Here is a 22,917-nt window from a genome sequence, read left to right on the forward strand (position 1 = left end):
AATACAAATAAACTCGTTAAATGGCAAGTCACGTGGTTCAGATGAGCATTACGCAACCATATTAGAAATAAGATGGTAAGCTTTGCTATCTTTGCATTTAAAAATGTATATACATCTTCTTTGCAACACTGAACAGTTTCTTCTTCACAATGAAGATCTGGCTTCTTTGGAGTATTCACCTATAAAATACAGACTTTAATATGCCCCACCAAGAAAAGGAAAGCTTTTTTCCTAGTGTAAATGTCAAAGCCCGCACCTTGAATTAATGAAAAGTATGCCCGCACTTAGTGGAACAACCTCGAAACAATATATTTGCATTCCAGGCATGAACCATATTTGTTTAACAAGAATACTGAGCAGTCATTACATGTTTGTCATGATTGATGTAATAAAAACGTTATGTGCTGATCCGCAAGAGTGCTCATAAACAAGAATTACCAAGCTTGTTGTGGTAGCCAACCAAACACAGAGTGGACTTCTGAGGCCAGCCCTGCATTCAAGGCATTCCTCTGCCACTATATTATGGGAGCTAGCGAGAGGACCACCCTTGCTGCAATGAAGCTGCAACCAAACAGGCAATTCACCACAGAACATAAAAAAACAGGAAAATGGCCAGCTGAAGCAAGTATATTTAAATATCCAGAGCCTGGAAGCTGTTACAGATGCACTTCAGATTTCTGGGAACACCAGCACTGGCATATGGAAATTATTAAATGTACATTGTGACTGTCCAGACTATATAGTGCTTTATACCAGGTAAAGCCTTGTTCTCAGGTCTCGAGATTGGAAGAACACTTTTGTGATACACATAGTAAAGTGATTGCTGAGGGTCACAAGGTTCATGCAGTCAAATGGGAAGGACTATATTAGAATCAAGATCTCCCGTTTCCACCACCGACAGACCCTCCTCTTTCAGGCTGCTGTAGTCTGATTGGTGCAGCATCTCCCAGGTGGTGGATTATGAAAATAAATCTCTCCAAACTTAAGGTTATTGGAGCTAATCCCCGATTCAAAAGCATCTCCATATCTCTGACAGAAACTGTTTCCACAGCCCCAAAACTCAGCTTGAAAGAGGCTCAGTATCAAGCCTGTTCCCTACACATCTCCCTCCCTGGTGGATAATACCAAGCAGCCCTCTTTTACAATGCTTACTGGTGCATTTATTATGTTTGTCGGGTGCACTCATGTAGGTAAACAATACCAGGAGGCCAATCATGTTTACTGTTGACAGTGTTTGACTGCATCACGTGATCCTGAATCTGGTGTGGTTGGGGCAGGCCTTACATTCCCGATGTGCCTAGGATAGATTCAATACATTCTGTTCTACGAAGTTCCTGAAAAATGTCACGTAATGAGTCATACAGGATGTCCTGAGGAGATTACGTAATCTGTAATACAGCCGGTCATTCAGTTGTTCATGTAATCACGGAGTGGTCATGCGGAGAGTCATTTCGACAGGCACATATATTGTTGTTTAAACTAGCTCTCATATAAGCCTTTTTGGTCATATCAAGCAGGAATTATGCCCTCACACGTTGAATGAGGAATAATAATGTGACTTTACTATAGGCTGTATAGCACCAATAAAATGACTGCATTCAACTCAGCATTCCTATAACTTTAATGCAGGAGAATATCCCTTCCTCTGTATAACTCTTCAACTAAAAAGTAGTGGCATGCTGACTCCCCAGCATTTTAAGCAAATGCACTCCCCTATTCTGAGCTTCTGAGCTGCAGACCATTAGGACCCACAGTACAGCTGCCTGATATAGAATGAGTGGGAGGGTCAGGGATGGGCGTATGTGCTGAACAGTTGATTGCCGTGTCTCAGTAGGAACTGTTTGCAGAGGAAGGAAAGCATAAACGATTTGGAGGCGCGAGCCCGACTTCCAGTCCTTTCAGTTCCATTGAACACCTGTGGGGTTCCCTGCTAATAAAATAAAAGTGCTGCTAAAAGAAAAGGCGCACAATGGTGAAACAAAGCGGGTGCCATGCTGATGAAAGGCGACTACATTTACGGGCCTGTTTTCAATTGCACTCAAAATCGAAGGGCAGGGGGAGCAGCTGTGCAAAACGGAGAGCCTTCCCATGCGGCCGGGCAGAAACAAAAGAAATAAATAGCGTGCAGGAACAAGCCTAAATGCATACAAGTGAAAGGGTACTAGTAATGTGGTGCTGCTCTGGTGGGAGTAAACATTCGAAGAAAAGGAGGGACAAATAGGAAGGGTAACCATGTGGAAGCTAGGATTTTTAAAGGACATTAACATAAACAAATGAAAAGCAATGGCCAGTCTGTAAGCCCGCAAAGTATATACAACATGTCTGGAAGAGAGCTAGGCTGTCTAGGCCTGACCTAAAAAACCGGAAGAGAGGTGAGGTGAGCAGAGATTTATGGGAAAGAACTCCCTTTAGTTATGGAAACTAAAGAAAACTTTTGAATGGGTAACAAGCTTCAATAACGAATAAACATTACCGATAGAATAAGGAATGGGACGATCACGGTGAAGAGGAGGTAATGCATGTTTGACTGCCTCTTGCGTTTATTTAATCAGTTTTACTAATCAAGGAAAATCATACTTATACAATAATGGAAAGGGTTGCAAAAGCACTGACTGAGGTAGTATGTGTGTTCCGGTCCATTCTGAGGGCAGGTACTCCTGGTACTTTTCGGGTAGCCCAGGTTCAGTGGTTTATATGTGAATTATTCAAATGCAAAAGTATCTGATGGAGGTGACGTGAAATCCTGGCATGCTTTCAGCCCTCAGGGTATTAAGTGAAGAGCCTCAGTACAGCATGTAATCTAAAGGTCATAACATGATTACCTATTGTTATATGTGAAAGCAACATTGGCTTTGATTGCATTTCTAAGAGTCTATAATCTGCAAGGGCTCATCCATTTTGATTCCTAATCAACATTCTCTATGTTGTTCTGATTTTAAAGGCTTCCTACTATGACCAGCCAATAGTGGACTTGTTCCACTAATTGCCTTGTTCCAGGCCCACTGCATCTTTATTTAACTTGATGTTATGAAAGCTCAAAGCAAGAAAATTCAATTAGGGCCGAACAAAGCAAAATGTGTATTTAAATTAAACAGTAAACAACCTTTAATTCAAACGTAGTTCCTTATTTTGGAAAACAAAATAGTTTTTCCATAATGATTATTCCTTAAACTTTTAACACTCTGTGGGGCTGTGGAAACAATGGCAGGGCAGCATGATGAGGTTGAAGCAATGTGGAGGTTGCAGGTAGGGAGGTGGGGGTGAGCAACACAGATGGCAAGATTGAGCCAAAGTAACATGGGAGGTGTGGGTGAAGGGGAACAACATGAGGGGCATGGGGATGGAAACAAATGGATAGTGAGGGGAAGCAAATGGATGAGCGGGAGTACAAAGTGGAGCTGGGGGAGGCACATGGGTGAAAAAACAACAGGGAAAAGCACACAAGAGTGAGTGCATCATGATGGGGCAGAAAATGAGCACATGAGCGGAGAAAAAACAAAATGCAAGTGGTGGAAGGGGAAGTACACAAGGCAGACAGCTAGAAAACACATCCAACCTTGTGTTTAAAAACTAAAAAGTAGTGCCTGAAAAAGTAGCAGTATAAGGACACGGGAATGTGTCCCTGGTGCAGGAGAGGAACAAACACTAGAAGAGAAAGTAAAGCCCACATCCACTAATCAATCAGAAATAAACAAATGGCAATGACAATGAAGACAGCCAAGAGTAAGCAATGCATTAACTCTCAGCTCACTGTAAGCCAGAGGTCTTCAAAATTGTTTTGTTCTGAGCCACCCCCCCCAAGCAAAATGTTTTGAAGTCAGGCCCCCCTTCAAAGCTTTATGGCAAGGATTGGGGAGAGGGAGGGACAGGGGTGAGCACAGGAGCCAGGGCTTATGAGATCATTTCAGGATGGCTTTTTCTATAACTCATAAACCACACCAACTATAAGACTTAACAAACAGAAAATACATCAAACAAAAACAATTATTAACACAAAAATACTACTCTCCTTAATTTGAGTGCCTTGAGTCCCTCAAACTCTTGGACAGCAATACAAACACCTAATGCACTAATGATAACTGCAGTATTGCCTAGCTGGCTATGTCCTCTGCCTCTTTCACCCCTTCCCCACCATACCTGACCATCACTACAATCTTTAGCAAGGCTTTCTGTCCCTTCCAGAAAATAAAATGTTTTCCCATGTGTTGTCTCCATTTTTTCTGCAATGGTTCCTTCAGTCCTATTGCTAGAAGGAAAAATAAGCCTCCATCCTCCTTTTTTAAAGTGAGACAGCCATACTTGTGATGCTCACTCAGACCCCTGGGCCCCAGTGCTGCTACACCTCCTTCACCATTATTAGCTACTACCTTGCCAAGAGGGCCTCTCCTCTTGCCACATCCCCCTCTCTGCCATCTCTCTAAGCCATCTTCTTTCATTTTCCCCTCCATGGGCATTGTTCCGAGGCCCAAATCAACACTGGCAAAGCAAGTGTACAGTGTGCCATAACGCAAGCAAAGAAAGATATTAAAATAGCTATAATTGGGGTTTATTTAGCTCTGGGCCCTGGTGCCACTGTACCTCCAACACCAATGATACTTTCTGCCCCTTTGTGTTAAAAAACAGCAAGGTGGACACGGGCTTTAATACTAGAAAGGAAAATGGCCTACCACTCCACTTTTTCATGCTAAGACAGCCATAATTGAGCAGCAGGCACCCCCTACACACCTGGCAGCAGTGCCTGCACACTTTTATCGTTCTCTTCCTTGGGGTAACTCTCTGAGGAGGCTGTGTCTGGCCATTTGTAAACATAAAAACGAGCCACACACAGTGCTCCCTCTTCGGGGGTATCTCTTTGACAATAGCCATGAATTTTGCTCCTTTCCTCATTCTCCTGGACCATTACACTTAGGCCCTAGTGTGAAGAGGAAAGGGACTCTTCATCTGAATGCAACCCTGCTGGCCTCCTCCTTGCCAGCCACTGAACTTACTTTGTACAAAAACAACTGCTCCTAGATAGATAATGCTGACTTTGAGGAGCCTCTGCCTGAAAGCAAAGGGTGGAGTGATACTGCAGAGAGTTGAAGAAGAAACAAGCATTCTTACCAGCCATTAATTGATTGAGTCACTTAAAGGTCAATGTAATTATCTGATTCTGTAGCAGCAGCATTCTATGTGTAATTATGGGTTTCCCAGATTGTAACAAAAAAACTGATTCTAGGTCAAACAGATCAAACATTACTAAAAACGTGGAAACGTGCTCCAGAGCAGTGGAAGACCCTTTACAAGGGTTGACTGATCATCTTTCAGTTACTTATTGCTATATTTGGGTGTTAAACTGGTACAACTGAGGTGACACAGATTTATCATTTTCGAGAGGCAATGTAGGGGTGTTAGCAGTTCTGCAATAATGGAGGCACTTATAAAAATATTTTCACTAGGTACAGTCTGATTACTTCTTACTGAAAACTATATTTCGCAAGAACTTGTTTTATCTCAAACACTGCATCATTTTGCAAGAGCCTAGTTTAGACTGTGTAATAATATTTACAACAATTACATACATATTCACAGTGTTTTCTGCTAGAGGCTGGGACCTCTTAGCACTACAAACACAAAGGTCAGGTTTCACACACACCGACATCTGCAGTGAGGATATTTGCCAACTGAGATTTCATAACCTGAGTACATTTATCTCTGGTTAGTTTAACTTGCATTTTATTTCCAGTTAAGTTGTTTGCGCATTATTTTATATGCAGTTACCTAAGGGTAAAAATACAAAATGTTTAGAACATTTTGTTCTTTTTTTTAAGCCACCTCTCTGATGCTTCCGCCACACTCATTGAACTCACCCCCGGACCTCTTGGTCACAGTTTCCATACTGAATGTACTTCAAAGGCAGCGTGTAACTGAACAACAAGATCCCTGTACCTGGGGCGCTAATAACTTAGCAAAGACATGAGTACACATTACTCGAATTGCGTTCATTTTTTTGCATAACGAGCTAAACCCCTGCTATCTATCGCAGTGTGGTATTGCTCCTCTAATGTCTAGTAATCCCCACTCATTCTATGGTTCCAAAAAAATTAAATACTGTGGTCTCAATTCAAAAAATGTCCAGCGTGATGTCCCATAGATGTCTGCTGTATAAACTAACAGTGCATCTATCCACACTTCACCATATGTGTCCACACCTTAAGAAGAAAAAATGTGTGGTGGAGAGGAAGACACCTCACGGGCGAACACCCTCGGGGATGTTGGCAGATGTTACCAACTCAATGCCCCTTTCTCATCATCGGTTGTCTTCCAATCCGAACAGAAAACAGAAAAAATTACAACACACAAAAAGAAATGCGTGTAAAGGTGCAACATAAAGAGTCCAACAACATTAACTCATAACAGACAGAGTGACATAAAATCAACAGCCACACCCACTCAATTACTTTATTCTTCGTATTAGTGTGAGCTGAAGAATTAAAAATAAGGTTGGTAGCTTAATATCGCCTACCAGTACCTGATACCGACATGTTTCACTGCCCTGTAAATTTCGGCAGATTCATCAGGGTATAGAACACTCGGTCAATGCACCAATCTGTTGAACATCCGTTTTGGACACTATTGAATTGAGACACAAATAAAAACCAGAGACATGCCATATAGTCAAAATAGGTTCGTAGGTTTCCACATCAGTGTAATGGTGTATAGGCATATATTTAATTCTCATAATAGTTACCCCTAGTCAGCATGTGTAACTCATACCGGCTGACTGAATCACGATTTGACTCGATTAAAAACGATTGAGGTAGCAATCTAAAGAGGGTACAAAAGGAGGAAGGCGAATGAGCCCCAACATTTTCCAAGCTCAAAACGTTATCAAGTATGCCTAACCTAGTATAGCACATTGATGCCCTGCTTCCACCTGTAAAATGACAAATAGGGCGCGTTCCAGCACCCGTAATGTCAAGTTTCTCCGTGTCAATACCCGGGGCGTCCGGCACCCACTCTGTTCTATGCCTCAATGTTTCACATTTCAAGTGGCCCCCAGCTATGTATCAGCGCGTAGTCAAAAAAGGGAACTGCTCGTTGTTAATTATAGCTCAATGCCGCTATCTGCTCGCCCCCACTCCTCACCGTACGGTATGGAAACCGGGACCGTCTCTCATCCCAGGAACACCGCGCACCCGCCGGCGTTTGTTTTTAAACACCCCGGCAGGGTCCGGTCACCAGATAACCCGCGCATGCGCATACGCCGGCGCTCCAGTAGGAAACGTAGGCGCCATCTTAGAGTGGCAACAACCTGGTGTTTGAGTTCTATTGCCATGTTGTTGGCGGCTTCATCAGAAGGTTGAAGGCCGCGAGGACAATGTCCTATCGCGAACTCTTTTTATATATGTGCGCAGAGAATATTATTACATCTTTTAATATTTTTCAATTTTGTGTTTGTTTGCCATAGGTGATATGGGGCAAAGCCGTAGAGTCAATGCAGGTGTAATAATGCATTCTATGTGTATCCTAACCCATAGATACAACTATTCAGATGTGAGGTATAGATGCCAAACGAGGGTAAGTCTAGATGGTGTTTAATTCTCTCCCCGTCTCCGACCTCATAGTCTAGTCTGATCAGATACCATTGGAGTACATCCATGACAGAGCACAATCAGCATATTTCTAGGGCAACAACAACGCAACAACAACGCCCTCACGGGTGGCACATGATCAGCAAGGAGCACCAAGCAAAAAATGGGGATCAAATAACAGCTAACCCACCCTAAAGAGGTTATTTCACTCGGTTCCACTCCAGGATTTCATTAAGTCCTACAATGTCGCTGCGTTCACTGTGTATCCATCTGGCTTCTTTACTGAGCAGTACTGTTTCTATATTCTGTGGATTTCCTTTCAGTACTTCCAACACAGTCCATGTAAAGTCATGCTTTTCTTTGTGACAGTGTTGTACCAACCTTGTAGTCAGCTTGCCCGCCTTAATGGTACTGAGGTGTTCTTGAATGCGTACCTTGATTTTCCTTGTGGTCAAACCAAAGTATTGGAGACCACAGCAGCATAGCAGTCTATATACCACATGAGTAGTATTGCAATTAGTAAAGTGGTTTAGAAACCATACTCGCCCTGTACTTAAGGTCACACTATTGCTTTTTTTGGTAAGGGGGCAAACCGAACATGTCCCACAGGGATAATGTCCCTGGGGCAAAGTGGACAGATCTCTTTTGTTGGTAACATCTGCCAACATCCCCGAGGGTGTTCGCCCGTGAGGTGTCTTCCTCTCCACCACACATTTTTTCTTCTTAAGGTGTGGACACATATGGTGAAGTGTGGATAGATGCACTGTTAGTTTATACAGCAGACATCTATGGGACATCACGCTGGACATTTTTTGAATTGAGACCACAGTATTTAAATTTTTTTGGAACCATAGAATGAGTGGGGATTACTAGACATTAGAGGAGCAATACCACACTGCGATAGATAGCAGGGGTTTAGCTCGTTATGCAAAAAAATGAACGCAATTCGAGTAATGTGTACTCATGTCTTTGCTAAGTTATTAGCGCCCCAGGTACAGGGATCTTGTTGTTGATTGACTGGTTAGAGTGGAGGGCGATCCCCTATACCGTTCCATATCCCTCTTGACTCCTTTTTGCTATTGCCTGAGCGTGTAACTGAAGACAGCCTGGACACTGGACAAATAAACAAGGCGTGCTTCCTGGCCGTCTCCATTTATATGCACTTGCAGAGGCATTTGCGCCCCCCGGGAAATTGTCCTTGGACCTCCCAGGGACGCTTGCCCCACAGTTTGAAGACAGTGGCGTAACGAAACTTATGGGCCCCCCCCCCTGCAAGATATGTGGAGGGGGCCCCCTGGACTGAATCAGGAGCTCACCAGCCAGGGTATTGTGCTGAGGGGGCCTTTGGGGCTTACCCCCCCCCCCCCCCCCCCCCCCACACACACACACTGTGGGTGCCTATATTACGCCACTGGCCTGGTGCTCCTGCTATATGAAAATTAAAGTTGTGCTGTCCCTCTATTTGTGAATACTGGTGCTCCTGCTGCCTTCTCCTTTTCGGTCGCTGCTGCTTGGTCTTTGCCTTTGGAGCCAGACATAGCCTCATTCAAGTAGTGCCTAGTCACCTCGTCTCTTCTTGTGAAACCAAGCATTTCTAAATGCTTTTGCAGACACAATGCAGGCCCTTCACTGATGTTTTCTTACACTCTAAGCTGGACGGAGAGACCACCCCTAATATTTTGCTGTGAAATGGAAGAAAATAAAATTTCCGTAAAGTGGAGCACAAATACCTGAATGCAGAAGGGAGGGCTGTTATCTATAATTTTCTGTTCTTTGCTAAGAGCTCATTGTCTCATTTGAACCAAGCTCATCTGCTTGCTAATTCCTGCAGCCATGACCTTTCCATGTCCTGCTCTCTGGTCCTCTCGCCTCACTTCTGATGATGCTTTGCTTTGGCACAAGGTTTGGTAAAACCTCACTCTTCCCTTTGGGCCTCTGTGTGCTACTTTGTTCTTGGAGCAAGAAGACTTCAAGGGCTGTTTTGTGCACTTCTTTTTCCAGAACCTTCCACCAGGGCATGGCTCTGACTCCCTGGTGCTCACTTCACGAGCCAGGTCTCTGCTTTTATGTGTTTGAGAGAAGTTTGTTCCAATGTTAATTATATTTGTATGCGCCTTGTTGAGTCTTCAGAAAACCCTTTTCACTATACAAAAAAAACCACAACTACTGACAAATTGGTTGTTATTTTTCAACAGTCTGTTTTGTATTAACTGTGTTAGCCCCAGGACTCATAATGACATGAAGGACAAAAAAAGAGCTGATGCAAGAGCTTTAACCCTGTATAAGATGTCCACGAAGCCGGGCATTTGGTGGGGCAAATTCTCCGGCCACAATTCAAAATTAACCCATAGTCAGGCAAACACTGTTTCTCTAAGACAGCTCTGTTCACCCCTTAATAGTGCAGATTTGAAGGCTACTTTGGAAAATGTTTGGTATTGAGTAGTAGTATCAGCACAAAAGCAAAATCAAAAACCTCTCAGTGAATGATTCCAGATCTATTTAGTAACATCGGAAAGTATGTTATGATTAAAATAGGAACAAAACAACAATCATTGGATTTGTCACTGCAAAGTTATAGCATTGCAAAGTACCATTCCCATTCAAGGTGGACAGTCCATTAATTCCTTCATAGTGCTCACAAGTGGCCCTGGAGGCTTTTTCCTACACCATTAGCATCCAGCTTCAGTCAACCTCTTGCCTTCAGGCAGGGTAGAAGGGCTGGATGACAGTCAGTCACCTTGTGCAGCCAGGCAACTTTCAGTTCCCAAACTTCACGGAGTTCCTGGGGCGGTGTCTCTGGCTTGACCAATGGCAAATTAGCAGAATAAGACTTGGATTTATGCTTAGTTAACAACATTAAGAGCCTACACATGCAAGCTGGAGCAACTTAACAAGACACACAGTCACAATAACTTGTGACTAACTACAGCTATCCTGCCAGGGAATACAGAGGTCCTCAGGCATAGCTCAGAATTTTGTTAAAACAAATAAATGTATTTTCTCTTCAATGTAAGCAGACTTCAGAAAGCTGTCTGTAAGGAAGCAATAGTTTGGTTCTACAAATAGATGGTAGCGCTAAATAAAGTGGCAACAAAAGAAAATAGTAGCGATCAGGACCGCTAGAGCGCATTACTGCCTATAATCAGATTCCCTCTATGCAGAAAAGTAGAACAAGCATAGGTTTCTACTGCTAGTTGTCTCTGACTCATCTGAAAACAAGAGGTGGTGAACTGCACACCTATTTTCTCGTTAGTGAGAATAAGAGGTGAAAGGTCCCAATCCCTTACTAGACGTATATTGAGCAAAGGTGCCTTTTTTGTCAAGCTTGCCCTTGACAGGGGGAAACCCCTAACCCCCTATTATAGATAAGTTTGAGAAACGTATGTCAGGGCAAGGTTTGTTTCTTATAGTTTTTTATGGAAAATTTCCAATCACACAGTGGTTCATTTTGTCGTTTTAATAAAGGTGGTACTATATTCGTAATAGCAGGTAGGAGAACAGCTAACACGTGTTTCACCCCTTTACACGGCCATCCGGCATGGTGCTTCCTCAGGGCGTTTCGAATATGGTTGAAAAAGTGTATCTAGTCGTCCTTTTCCCATGGAATATTTGGGATTCTCTGAAAATGTTGGCGTAATGCCGGTACGAGTTGTCTCAATCAGTCAGTGTGCACAATGACTGATTGAGACGCCTTCCCAAATATTCCATGGGAAAAGGACGACTAGATACACTTTTTCAACCATATTCGAAACGCCCTGAATGGTTCATGTCTCTTTGTCTATGACGATCTCACAAAATGCATTTTACCCAATTTAACATTAAATTTTTCCTCTTTAGCGTTTGCTGTTACAGACCTGACATCTTACAGGTGCTGATTGTACTCTGCAGGCATCTGACCCTGCAGACGTATCTCACCTGGACAGGAATGTATGACGTACAGCTGTTGCTCTGACCCTCTTGTCTATGTTATCTATATGTAACATACAGATCTCCAAATTGTACTTTGTGTGTATGAGTTTTCGAATTTGGAATGCAAACCAGGCCTGATGCAAACACGATCAAATCACACAGGAAGGTGTGATATACTATGTAACATGAGAAGTTGTTGCGGGGGAGAGCACACTGGCTTAATGAAACTCGAGGAGGGCTTCCTGCAAGGCACTTGGCGGGGCCCCCTCCAGGCTCAGTCAGGAGCTCTCCGGCCAGAGTGCAGTACCGAGGGGTCTCCTGGGGTTTGGGCCCCCCGCACCGCGGGGGCTCCGGGGGGGCCTGTGTTACGTCCCTGTTTGAAGACCTCTGCATAAGCTAACATTACGCCTTGCAACAGAAAGCGCATGCACTGTCTTCCAGGTGAGACCTAAAAAAAGACCTCTGTAAATCATGTGAGTGCACCTCTATGATATGTGGCACATTGTGGCCTGCCATCACATTTTTTAAGCAAGACGTTTATTTCTGCATTCTAACAAAATATCAGTTATTTGGATCAGTAAACAAGAGGAATCTAATCGCTGCTGGACAAACCTAAACGATGGCCAGTCATATACAGCAAGCACTGATGCCTTAAGGTTTGACTACAGACATCGTTAACTCTCTGCCAAGGGTCATGTAGCCATAGAAAACATAACATAACATTTGTAAAGCCCACGTTCACCCAGAGATATCTTGGCACTGAATAACAGATGTTTATTGTTACCCAACTCAATGGTACTCATTTTATCTCCCTCAGATGGATGAAAGGCTGAGTGGACCCAGCAGTATATGAACCTGTGACCATGTGGTCCTGCAATAGATGCATTAGTCCACTGAGCCACCAGACCCGGCTTAACCACGGTATTGGGATGTATGGTAGCATTTCTATAGGTTCTGACTACCTCTATCTGAGGTCCCAAAGCACTTTTAAGACCATAGGTCAGTTCTGATTCTGTGGTCGTGGATTGAAGAAAGGTGTAGATGCCAATGTCATCTCATAGTGCTAAGTATTAGTGCCATGTGTGATACTAGAGAGTGTGGTCCAGGTTTGAAGCAGTAGTTGATAAATGATGCATCTCCATAGTGGCTCCTTTCCCATGCTCCTGAAGCCTCCAACTCAATGTCAGAGCCACGACACCTGGGTCTTCCTCAACCCAAGAGTTGTTCCCAACCATGGAGTCAAAACTCTTAAAGGTACTTGTGAGTGCCCTCAAAAGATGAGACTGACTAGGATTTTCTCTTAACAGAAGCATGAAGATACATCAACTAGTCAAAGTCCTGAGGAGACTCCCAATCTACTGTGGTCGAAACACTGAATACAAGAAAGAAGGCCATCAGAACCCATGACTGGATGAGGAAAATAAGAAAACTGAAGGAGCAACTGAGATTGCACCATCTCAAAGGTTCCCTTTGCTAACCATCTTTGAGCTTTGCGGAAGTGGAGTAATTCAAGCAACCCCAAACTGCAACCACCTTTCTGTATGCAGTGTGCGATACCCAATGTAATATGTTTTCTTTAAAATCTCTATCTCCTTAACTGCTTTCTCATATCATGGGGGAACGTACACTCAATAATCACTTGCAACAATTATAGAGGTTATGAAAAAATATTTGCAATGTTTCACTATGTGTATTTTTTGACAGAATTGTGATGAATTACATCTGTTCAGATTAATATATTTAACTTGAGATAATTGAACAGTGGCGGCTGCCACCTAAAAGTACAGGTGCGGGGGTAGAAATATCAATAAAATTGCTTACCTGGCTTCCGGCTACCTGCTTTGTCGATCTTCATCCTCTTCTTGTTCCTGCCGGTAGCAGGAAGCACACACAGGCTCCCCATGGCCAATCACAGCACACCTGTCACCGTGACAGCAGCATCGTAATTGGTCTGAGCACCGTGATTCGGCGCTCAGATAGGGCCAATGAATATTTTCCACCAATGGCTGTACAATACAATGGCCAAACCGTTGTGCGCACTTAAGTGCACCAACCACTGCTCCACTGCTGGCTGTGATGACAGCCTAGCCCTGCCCCACCCCGCAAGTCTACCTCTAATAAGGAAAAATAAAATGATAATAACATTGCTGTATTATTAATTTATTTTTCTTTTTTCCACTGCTCGAAATAGTGGAGCCACCCACCGCTGCATTTGAATGAACCCTTTCTATCAATGAAATCAATATTGGATTCTCTTAGGCTAGTGCTCATTCATAATTCATTTTCTTAGAGAGATGAAGGCCTCATTTTTAATTTGGTGAATTTGGATACATCCAACAAAAAAGCAGGAGATCTTCAGTCCCCTAAACCGACAGGCCACCTATTCTATTCAGAGTTGGTGAAAGTATCATGTGCCAGATGGTGGAGCCTCTGCTTGGTCTGCTGTTGGATACATTTGCCCAACTAATTTCCTGCCTGCCACGAGGCAATTGATCATTCTAAGCCAGAAAGTCTTGTGCCATTTAGAGGACATTCAGTTGTTCATTTTTGATGTTCAGGACAACCATGGCTGGTGCTCCCAAACAGGAAGCCAAAGAAATACACACCCAATTCCTAAACAAAATACCCAGTTTGACAGCTTTTCACTGGCAAATTCCTGCTTTGGTACCTATTTTTTGAAAAGTAAAAAACTTTGCTGAGCATGCACATAAAAATAAATAGCATGGGGATTTGGTACTTGCAGCACCAAAATGTACATTTCCTGGTGTTTTCCATACTGTTTTCTCCTTTAAATTCTGGTAGGTTTGACATGCCTGAATTTAACAGGGGGGTGGTTTTATTGCACTCCGTATGTACTAGATGCTATAAAAACTGTAACACCACATACATCATGAATACTTTACTACTAAATATGCTATTTACATTGACCATCCAGCTTACAATCTGCATATACATAACTGCCAAATTGTCAGATTGCTTCTAAGACATTACTGTGGTGTCAGTGTGCATATGAGGGACCTTCTACTGTCAGATGTGTGACACTTCCAGTGACGCTTTCTCATGAGTGAATCAAAACAGTAACCAGTATTTGAGTGACTCCCTTTGAATTTTCTGATATTGTTCCCTAAACATATCACACAACAATTAACATGCGCTTAAAACTAGCCAGATCTATTGATGTTCCTAATGTCAGTTAGTCACTATTGCATCAATGAGTAATAAAAGTGATTTCGTTGTGAAAAATTGAGTTGATAATAAATCAATTTTGAGAATATTAGACTGTGAAGCTAACATTTTTAGTTTTGTGGAAGGATAGTGGTTTTTGGAATGTCTTAATCGCTCCCGCTTTTCCCTTTACACCACTCCCCTCTGCAGTTACTCACTCTGTTAGCCACTTACACCCTTTATTCTCACATCTTTCTGAAATCCTCCAGCTACATACCTCACATGCCATCTCCCTTTGATGCACCACTGTCTTTTCACTTTTTTCTGTATGAACTTCCTTGTGCCTCCCTTCCCCACGCCATCTCTCTCTCCTCACCAGTAAATGCAACCGTATTTTGACAGCTGTGCACAGTGCTCACTTCTCCCAGAAATTGGTAATTGCTATTGGCATTTGTTTGATGATTGGTCTGTGCACTCTATAGAGAGGCTACGGATTGGATGAGCGTTTAGATGATTTTCCTTTATAACCTGCTGATAGGCACTGTAAAAAAGTTTCGCTCTCTTTGGACTCAACTCCTGAGCTCTCTCTATTTTGCCCCGTCATGCACATCCACCCATATCCAGAACTTACCCAGGTACCAAGAGGTGACTCTGTTTGCACTTTGAACAATACAAGTGTCACGAGATCCATGAAAAGGAGAACAGAAACACAACATTGGAAAAAGGACACACTGATAGTGAATACAAGGTAAAGGAAAATGTGGAATTTAATTCAGGTGCAAAAACAACAATTGATGGACAGAATGCAGAACAATGTCATACATTCACCCCAGTACAGAGATCTGGGCCTAAAGCCATCGTTTTTTTGCTCACCATGTCATTCCAGTTTGAACACAGCCATATGCAAATCAGCCTTGACCCTGCGCCCAATGGGAACAGTCCAGCCCGAACTGCCAGGCCAGGTCCTCCCTGGACTGGAAGCAAGCATCCTTGGACCGGTTTCGGGGTTTCACCACTCTTCAGCCAAGATAGCTTGACTCCAGTGGCATGGAGAGCACGGGACCCACGTCTCGGCATACCCGTCCTCCTCGCGGTATTTCAGGAACTGCATCACTGACAGGGATCACCTTAAGGGAAGGGATTACCTTTGTTCTATGTGCTCTTTAAAGAGGCCAATGATTGCATGAGCATATAGTCTGAACACCTTTATGAATCACCAACAAGCACTGTGAGAAAGACTCGCAGCTTAATCCTCAACTCCAGAGCTGTCATTCGTGCTCCCTCATGCATATTCACTCATCAACTGAACTTACCCAGACAGGTAAAGGTGGCTCAGTTCACAGTTAAACACTATGCACAAATCACATGTTGCATGGAAGTAAACCACCGAAACGCATTTGCTAAAATCATATACTCTTAAGGAAAGCAAGATGAAGTAAAACTTGAAATGCAAACAGGGCTGCATCGCTGACTTGGGTTACCTGGTTTAAGAATTGAGAAATGAATTCGTGCTGCTGGTTAACAATCCTAGATGCAGTCTGGTAGCACTGGTGAGACTCCTGCTGTGTCACTGTTCAGAGTCTCGAAATGGACTGAAGTCTGAGCAGAGAACTGAATGCTCCAACATGCGTGGTGTGGTGACATAGAGTCCTTGGCTGAGTGCAGATCCCAGGTGCAGCACACACCTTTAAAGCCTCTTCTCAAGAGCTGTAGGCTGCTCAGAGTGATTATTCATTTCCAGGATGTGTGTACAGTTTTAGCTTCACCCCTAAACGTCACAGAAATGTAAATCTTTATGTGCATTTAACACTTTGTATACACAGCGTGCCTTAATGTTATTAATGAGTGGAGTATTCAGCTATATTTCTGATATACTTCAGTGTAGAATGTTAGAGATGTATTTACCTGCACATATTAACGTTCCTCTTAATTGTGAAATTGTAGCTCTCACATGTAGTTACATGAACAATATAAGTTGTGCAACATTTATTGAAATGGTATGACACAAACCTACACAATGGCTTGCGGGAAGGGTACAAAGAGGGCGCCCTGCCCAATTTTCCTCGACGGTAAGAGAATTGAAACCATGGATAGATTCTCTTACTTAGGGGTTAATTTCGATAGGAGGAGCTCTTGGCAAACAGCGGTGAACACAAGGCAATTAGCTTTTACGCGCACCATTGGCGCTTTGAGAAACTTTGCAACCAAACTAGGGGGGAATCCAGCGAAAGAATTAATTTACATCTATAAAGCTAAGTGTGTTTCAACCGCTACATACGGTGCTGGATTGTGGGGGATTGAAAATGCGCAGGTGATTTAACGCTGTGAAAACCAGTTCATCGCCCAACTACTGGGTGTTCCTAAAACTTCATCCTCGTACATGTTGCACATTGAAGCAGGCCTCCCCTACATATCAGACACCATAAGGATCTCCCCCATACTCCTTTGGCATAAGGTTTGGGTTACCCCCGAGACTTCATTAAACAGAGATCGAATAAATGATTGTCTCTCTCTTGACGGAGTTTCCAAAATCAAATGGCTACACTATGTGAGAAACATGTTCAATGAGATAGGACAACCAGAATTCTTTGATAGGCCAATTAGTATGGAGAAGGTACCAAGAGGCTCGCTCAAAAAGATGGCTCTGAAGCACCTAGCTACCTCTAGGTGGAATGTTGAAAAAGAAAAAAATACCATCATCAGATATCAGCAAATTACCTCTCATGAAGGGCTACAAAAGTATCTCATATCAGTCTCAAGCCCCTTCACTCGCATGTTGCTCACTCCCTTTAGGCTAGGCACCTTTTTTCGTTTGGTTACTTTTCCTCTTTGTAAAATTTGGTCCATGGTTAGCCTTGTATGCCCCTGTGATGACATTTCCTATCAATCGAACATACACTGTGTGCTATTCTGTAAATTTTATCAGGCACCACGAAGGGCGTACTTATTACCTATCCTCAAGGCATGGGGGATTCGAACCTGTATACTAGCCTTCCTCAAATTGCAACAGTTGGAAGATAATGTTATCCATGCAGTAAATTGTTTTTTAAAACTTGTCGTAAAATTTCGGAACACAATGTGACGATCACAACTTGGTTGATGTGAAATACCGAACTATGTATTTGCGAAATCAATTATCTTTGATCTGGTCTTGTTTTATACGATGGTGTACTTCGTAATATGCGTTTTTACTATGTGTGCTTTTATGATTTTGATTTCTGAATCAAATAAAGCCTGTTTTTGATTTGATTTGATTTGAGTGCACAGCTGGTTTACTAAAGTTAGCATGACCAAAGGTCTTAAGGTTTTAGGCTTCTGTGTTTAACCTTCAACGTGAGCGTTTGCTTGCTTTGCATGTTCTCTCCTCTGCAGGTGCAGTTACAAGGCTTCGTTAGTCAGTGAAAGGCGTATTGTGCATTGTAGAGATAGTGAGGTACAGGAGGAGATCTTTGGCACGAAGGAGGTGTGCTGATGTCGTATGATACAAGCTGAAGAAAAAGTGTAGACCATAACTTGGGACTGCATCACTGACATGAATCACCTCAAAAGAGTTTTCATTCTTCTGTGCGAGTTTTAAAGATGTAATTGATTGGAAGAGGATGTGGTCTGTACACGTTTATGAGCCACTGATGGAAAGCACTCACTACCTTGATCTTAAACCACAGAGCTTTCAATCATGTTCCCTCATGCATATGAACAAATAACCTGAATTTAGCTACACACCCAGAATTGACTCCATTCACAATTATACACTATACAGGAATCACATGTTGCATGGGAATAAACTACAGAAAACATCTATTAAAACATATATTCTTATCGAACACAAGATGAGGTCAAACATGAAATGTAAACAGGACTGATTCACTCACTTGGATTACCTGGTTTAAGAACTGAAAAATCAATCCAGGTGGCTGTGTTTCTGGTTAACAATCCTTTCTGCAGTCTGGTTGCACTGGTCTGCCTGCTGCTGTGTGACTGCTCTGTCAGACTCAGAGTCCCAGACGGGTCAGGCTGTGAGCAAAGCACTGAATGCCTCGAACAGGGGAGACTTGTGGCACAGAGTACTTGGCTGATCACTGATCCGTGGAGCAGCAAAAGCCTTCAGAGCTTGCTCTCAAAACCTGTAAGCTGCTCGGAGTGAATCTTAGTTTCCATGATATACTTGGCAGAATATATCAGTTGTGCTGGAATCATTTCTGAGTTGGGTGTTGCCATCAGTGTTACATCACTGAATTAATACAGATTGTGAACGACCCAAGCGTCATAAAAAGAACACGTGTAGAAAATGTCATAAAAGAACATGTGTTGCAAATGAGCATTGCCCATTCAGCAGAAAGTGGTAAGGCTGTGGTATGTAGCCAGTGATGCTTTTTGGGCCATACTGGTGCAAATATATTTCTAAAGCATGGTGTAGTAGCGAAATGTTTTTTTACAGACAGCACACTTTCCAATTAAGCATGAGCGGATTTTGCGGATTGGCAATCCGCGAATTTGCGGATTTGCAAACTCGCAATCCGCAAAATCCGCGAATTCCCGCGAATTTGCGGATTTTTTTTTTTTTTTGTGTTCGCCCGTGTTTCTGCCAGTTCGCGAGGGTTTTTACAATTTCGCAATTTGCGAACTTACCTGTCGGGTCGCAAGTTTTGCGAACTTGTTGTTTCTACGTGTCCAACCTGTTTGGGACACTCTTCTTCATCACTGCCACTCTCTGTCACCACTGCCACTCTCTGACTACTCATGCCACCCTCTGGCCCACCCATGCCACCCTCTGTTTCATCACCACACCCTCTGGTTGTCCAGTGTACATTATTTTTGGCAAAGCAAAGCACACCTTCCCTGCCTCAAGTGACCTGAATTAATTTGGGGCTGATTAATGTGTCACAGAATATTTTTTTAGCTGGCACCTGCTTCCTTAGTGCGCCCTGATTAGTGATCTTTTGCACTTGCTAAGTGCTTTCATTGTTGCAAAATTAGTTACAACACCTGCCCTGCCCCAACTGACAATAATGAATTAGGGGCTGATTAATGGATTTTAACTTCCAGCCTGGCTCCTGCTTGTCTCCCTTAGCTGTAATTCAGGACCTTTGTGGCATATGTGTAACTATTCTGAGGTTCAGAGCAGGGTCACATAATAGTTGCAACTGGCAACTGAACTCTGGAGGGGCCCCTCAGGAAGCACTACAGGAAATGGCTACTAATGATGAGCCTGAACTTTTGAACCTGGTAAGTAGTTACTTTCAGTTTTGCTAAAATCGTATTTCTGCAATTTCGCACTTATTCGCGGGGCGCGAACTCACGCGAACAGTGCGAGCAGTGCGAGCAAAATCCGCTGCTCGCGGATTTGCGGATTTTTCAGGAAATTCGCAAATCTCGCGGATTGCGGATTTCCCGAAAATCCGCAAAATCCGCGAGCGGAACGGATTTTCCGCCCATGCCTATTTCCAATGAAATGGCCACTACATTTACAAAGATATTAACAGGCCGATTACGATGTCGGTAAGAAAGCCTCCTAATGGCATTCTGGCCATCTGAATTCGATTCAGAACCCGTCTTTCCGACCAATTCGAAAAGCCTTCCGACCGACGAATTACAATAGTCTGAAAGTGCTTGGACTTTCCGACTCGGTTCCAAACAGCATTTGGAGTAACTGAGTCATTCCGAGCCGGCTCATGGTCTATGGACTATGTTTTCGACCAACGTATTACAATGTCGGATTCGGACAGCCTTTCTGAATTGGTTGTTCTGACCGGAGCCTTCCGAATGAGGCCCGTGGGGATACCCATGGGACCCCTCTTTCCAACCATGCACAGGGTGAACGATTTTCCCCACCCACCCCTTTCTTGAATGGGAGCCTGCGTATTTCGTTGGAACACAGGCTCTCATTGAAATCAATAGGAGTCCGACCGAACGGTGTTCGGAAGCATCGTAGGCAGTCGGTTGGACTCCCCGAATCCGATTCGTTCTGAAACCATTCTGAGACTGATTTGGTCGGAATGCTTTCCATCCAACATCGTAATCGGCCCCTAAATGTTAATGATAAAACTGTACAGCACACAAAGGATAATGTGTGGAGCTAAGGGTTCCGTTTAGCATATCATTTGGGCATTACCAACTAAAGTGTCTTGATTTGCTTTGATCCTATTCAATTCTACACCTCAGAATTACAAAACAAAGTTCTTCCTTTATGCTTCATAAGCCTTTATTGTATACAGTTATTTAAAACAATTATAATTAATAGAAGCACAAAAACATAGTACACATATTAAAACAGTACAGCCAATAATTTTATGCAATTGTTTAAAACCGTTACATTTACTAAAAACACAAAAACTGATTCTGCATGTTAAAATAGTATAATCAGCATTTAAAACAAATAGGGAATTCTACGTTGAGTAGTTCATAGAGAGCAATGGGCTAAAAAATGCTAATGGAGAGATGCCGCCGCAAAACTGTTCCCTGAACCAGATACCATCAAAGTGACAATACTTTGAGACGCTTCAATGCAATATGGGGGTACAATCTATCCTGTCAGCCTAACATATAATCAGTTAAAATTACTTTTAAAAAGCACCAGAATAATATTCCAAGTGTGAGCGGAGTTCCCACGGGGGCTAGTGCAGCAGGTGTAGCAGCAAAATAGTAGCAGAATATTTCCTAAAGTGCTAGTGCAACAAATGTAGTGGCAATATGTTCAGCAAAGACAGCAGCAAAGAATTCCTTAAAACAATCACCATCACAATTGCGTCACACTAAGACCATTTGTTACTATTTTATCTTAAAAGAAATGATGGTGCATATGGAAAAGGACCTGGCTTGTTGATCTGTTGATGTTCACAAGTATCCTAGGCATGCTACTGCGGGAAATGTGGTGACAGGCTGTTCATAAAAGCTGTCAACATCCGAGGTTCAACATTTCAAATCCAGAGACCCATGTGTGCAGCCAACCCTGTGTGAGTACCAGCAATGAGAGAACCTGGTAAACAGTAGTACAAAGTTATATAAGCAGATCAGTCATTAAACTAATGTCCTGGGGAGTAGGGAGCAAGGCCAGGCCTCACCAGGGGCACCCCAGGGATGACAACAGAGCCCTCCAATGAAGCCCCCAAGCGGCTAAACCTATTTGATGCAATGGTAAACACATTTTGTCAGGAGAATATTCAAAGTTGTATTGTCAGGGTTTAAGGATGCAATAATGGATTGCCGGCATGTGCAAACTCCCAATTTGTTCCACTCTACCAGTAGCCTGGTCTGTGCTCGTTCAGCAATGTTGGGCAGAGACACACAACATGTTTGAAGGATTCATCACAGTGGCAGCTGCCCCTACTGGTTGTTCCATTGGAAGAGTCCAGCTGCATCCATTGGCAGGTTTGAGGACACTGACAGCGGGGACCGAAGTGCTTATCAGGGCTCAATGCTCGCGCACCAGTGGGCGCGCATGTGTTATGTGTCAAACAGGCATGCTTGGAAGTGTAGATTGGGGGGTTGCAACAGAAAGTTGTGATCCCCCCAAACAGCGCACATATGAAAGGAGTGCTGTAATTGCTAAACCTAATGTGAACATGGGAGAAGTAGTATGTGACCGCACGACTCGTCATGAGTGATTGCAAAGAGCAATAAAGGAGGCTAAGCCATTGTGTAAAGAAGGATCTTCAGGCATATATTAATAAAATAAATAAAAAATAATTGAATCAATCCAGATTGTCATCCCAGCATCGATTATCAAGATATACCTTGATGGTATATGTCTGAGGGTCAGGCCTACCTAAAGAAGGTGCACGACTGCCCTAGAAACCCTTGCCGATAGTGCAAGTACCCCAATACAAACTAAGGCATATGGGTGTGTATGCAGGTGGAGACCACTCAATCTATACAGGCGTCTTGCATCATGTCACCATAGAAGGAGAATTAATTTTTCAGGAGATTGATGACCATGGTATTTCATTGTTGAGCCCTTTAATGTGGCTATGCAATCTAAAGATCCACTTTTGTTCTTCCACGAACAGGCATTGTGAGATGTTTGCAACTGATGATGGCACAGTAGGTTTGTCCAATATTGTCCAGTGTAATTCGTCAGCTGTATGTCCTTTCCCATTGAAATTATTGGTCAGCTTAGTTTCCTTTTTCCTGCATCTTATATGCTTGTGTGCTTAGTAATGCAAGTTTTGATTTTTCAAGGCATCATACCAACCTAACGAGCCCACAAGGGCAGGTGATGAGGTGGATGAGTTTTTTGCTATCACAGTCCGTGCTCAATTCCCAAGTCGTA

General features: G+C 43.1%; 1 protein-coding gene across 1 annotated transcript in view; it reads right to left on the reverse strand.

Annotated features, from left to right (window-relative positions):
• Positions 1-18,658, reverse strand: part of LOC147684073 (dehydrogenase/reductase SDR family member 4-like) — a 155,743-nt gene extending 137,085 nt beyond the window's left edge. Inside the window, exon 1 of the mRNA XM_086944943.1 lies at positions 18,530-18,658. The gene's annotated coding sequence lies outside the window, so the exon portion shown is untranslated. The remainder of the gene's footprint in view (positions 1-18,529) is intronic.
• Between the last annotated feature and the right edge of the window lie 4,259 nt (positions 18,659-22,917).

The sequence above is a fragment of the Lissotriton vulgaris genome, chromosome 11 (genome assembly GCF_964263255.1).
Source record: "Lissotriton vulgaris chromosome 11, aLisVul1.2, whole genome shotgun sequence".
Taxonomy (NCBI): Eukaryota; Metazoa; Chordata; class Amphibia; order Caudata; family Salamandridae; genus Lissotriton; species Lissotriton vulgaris.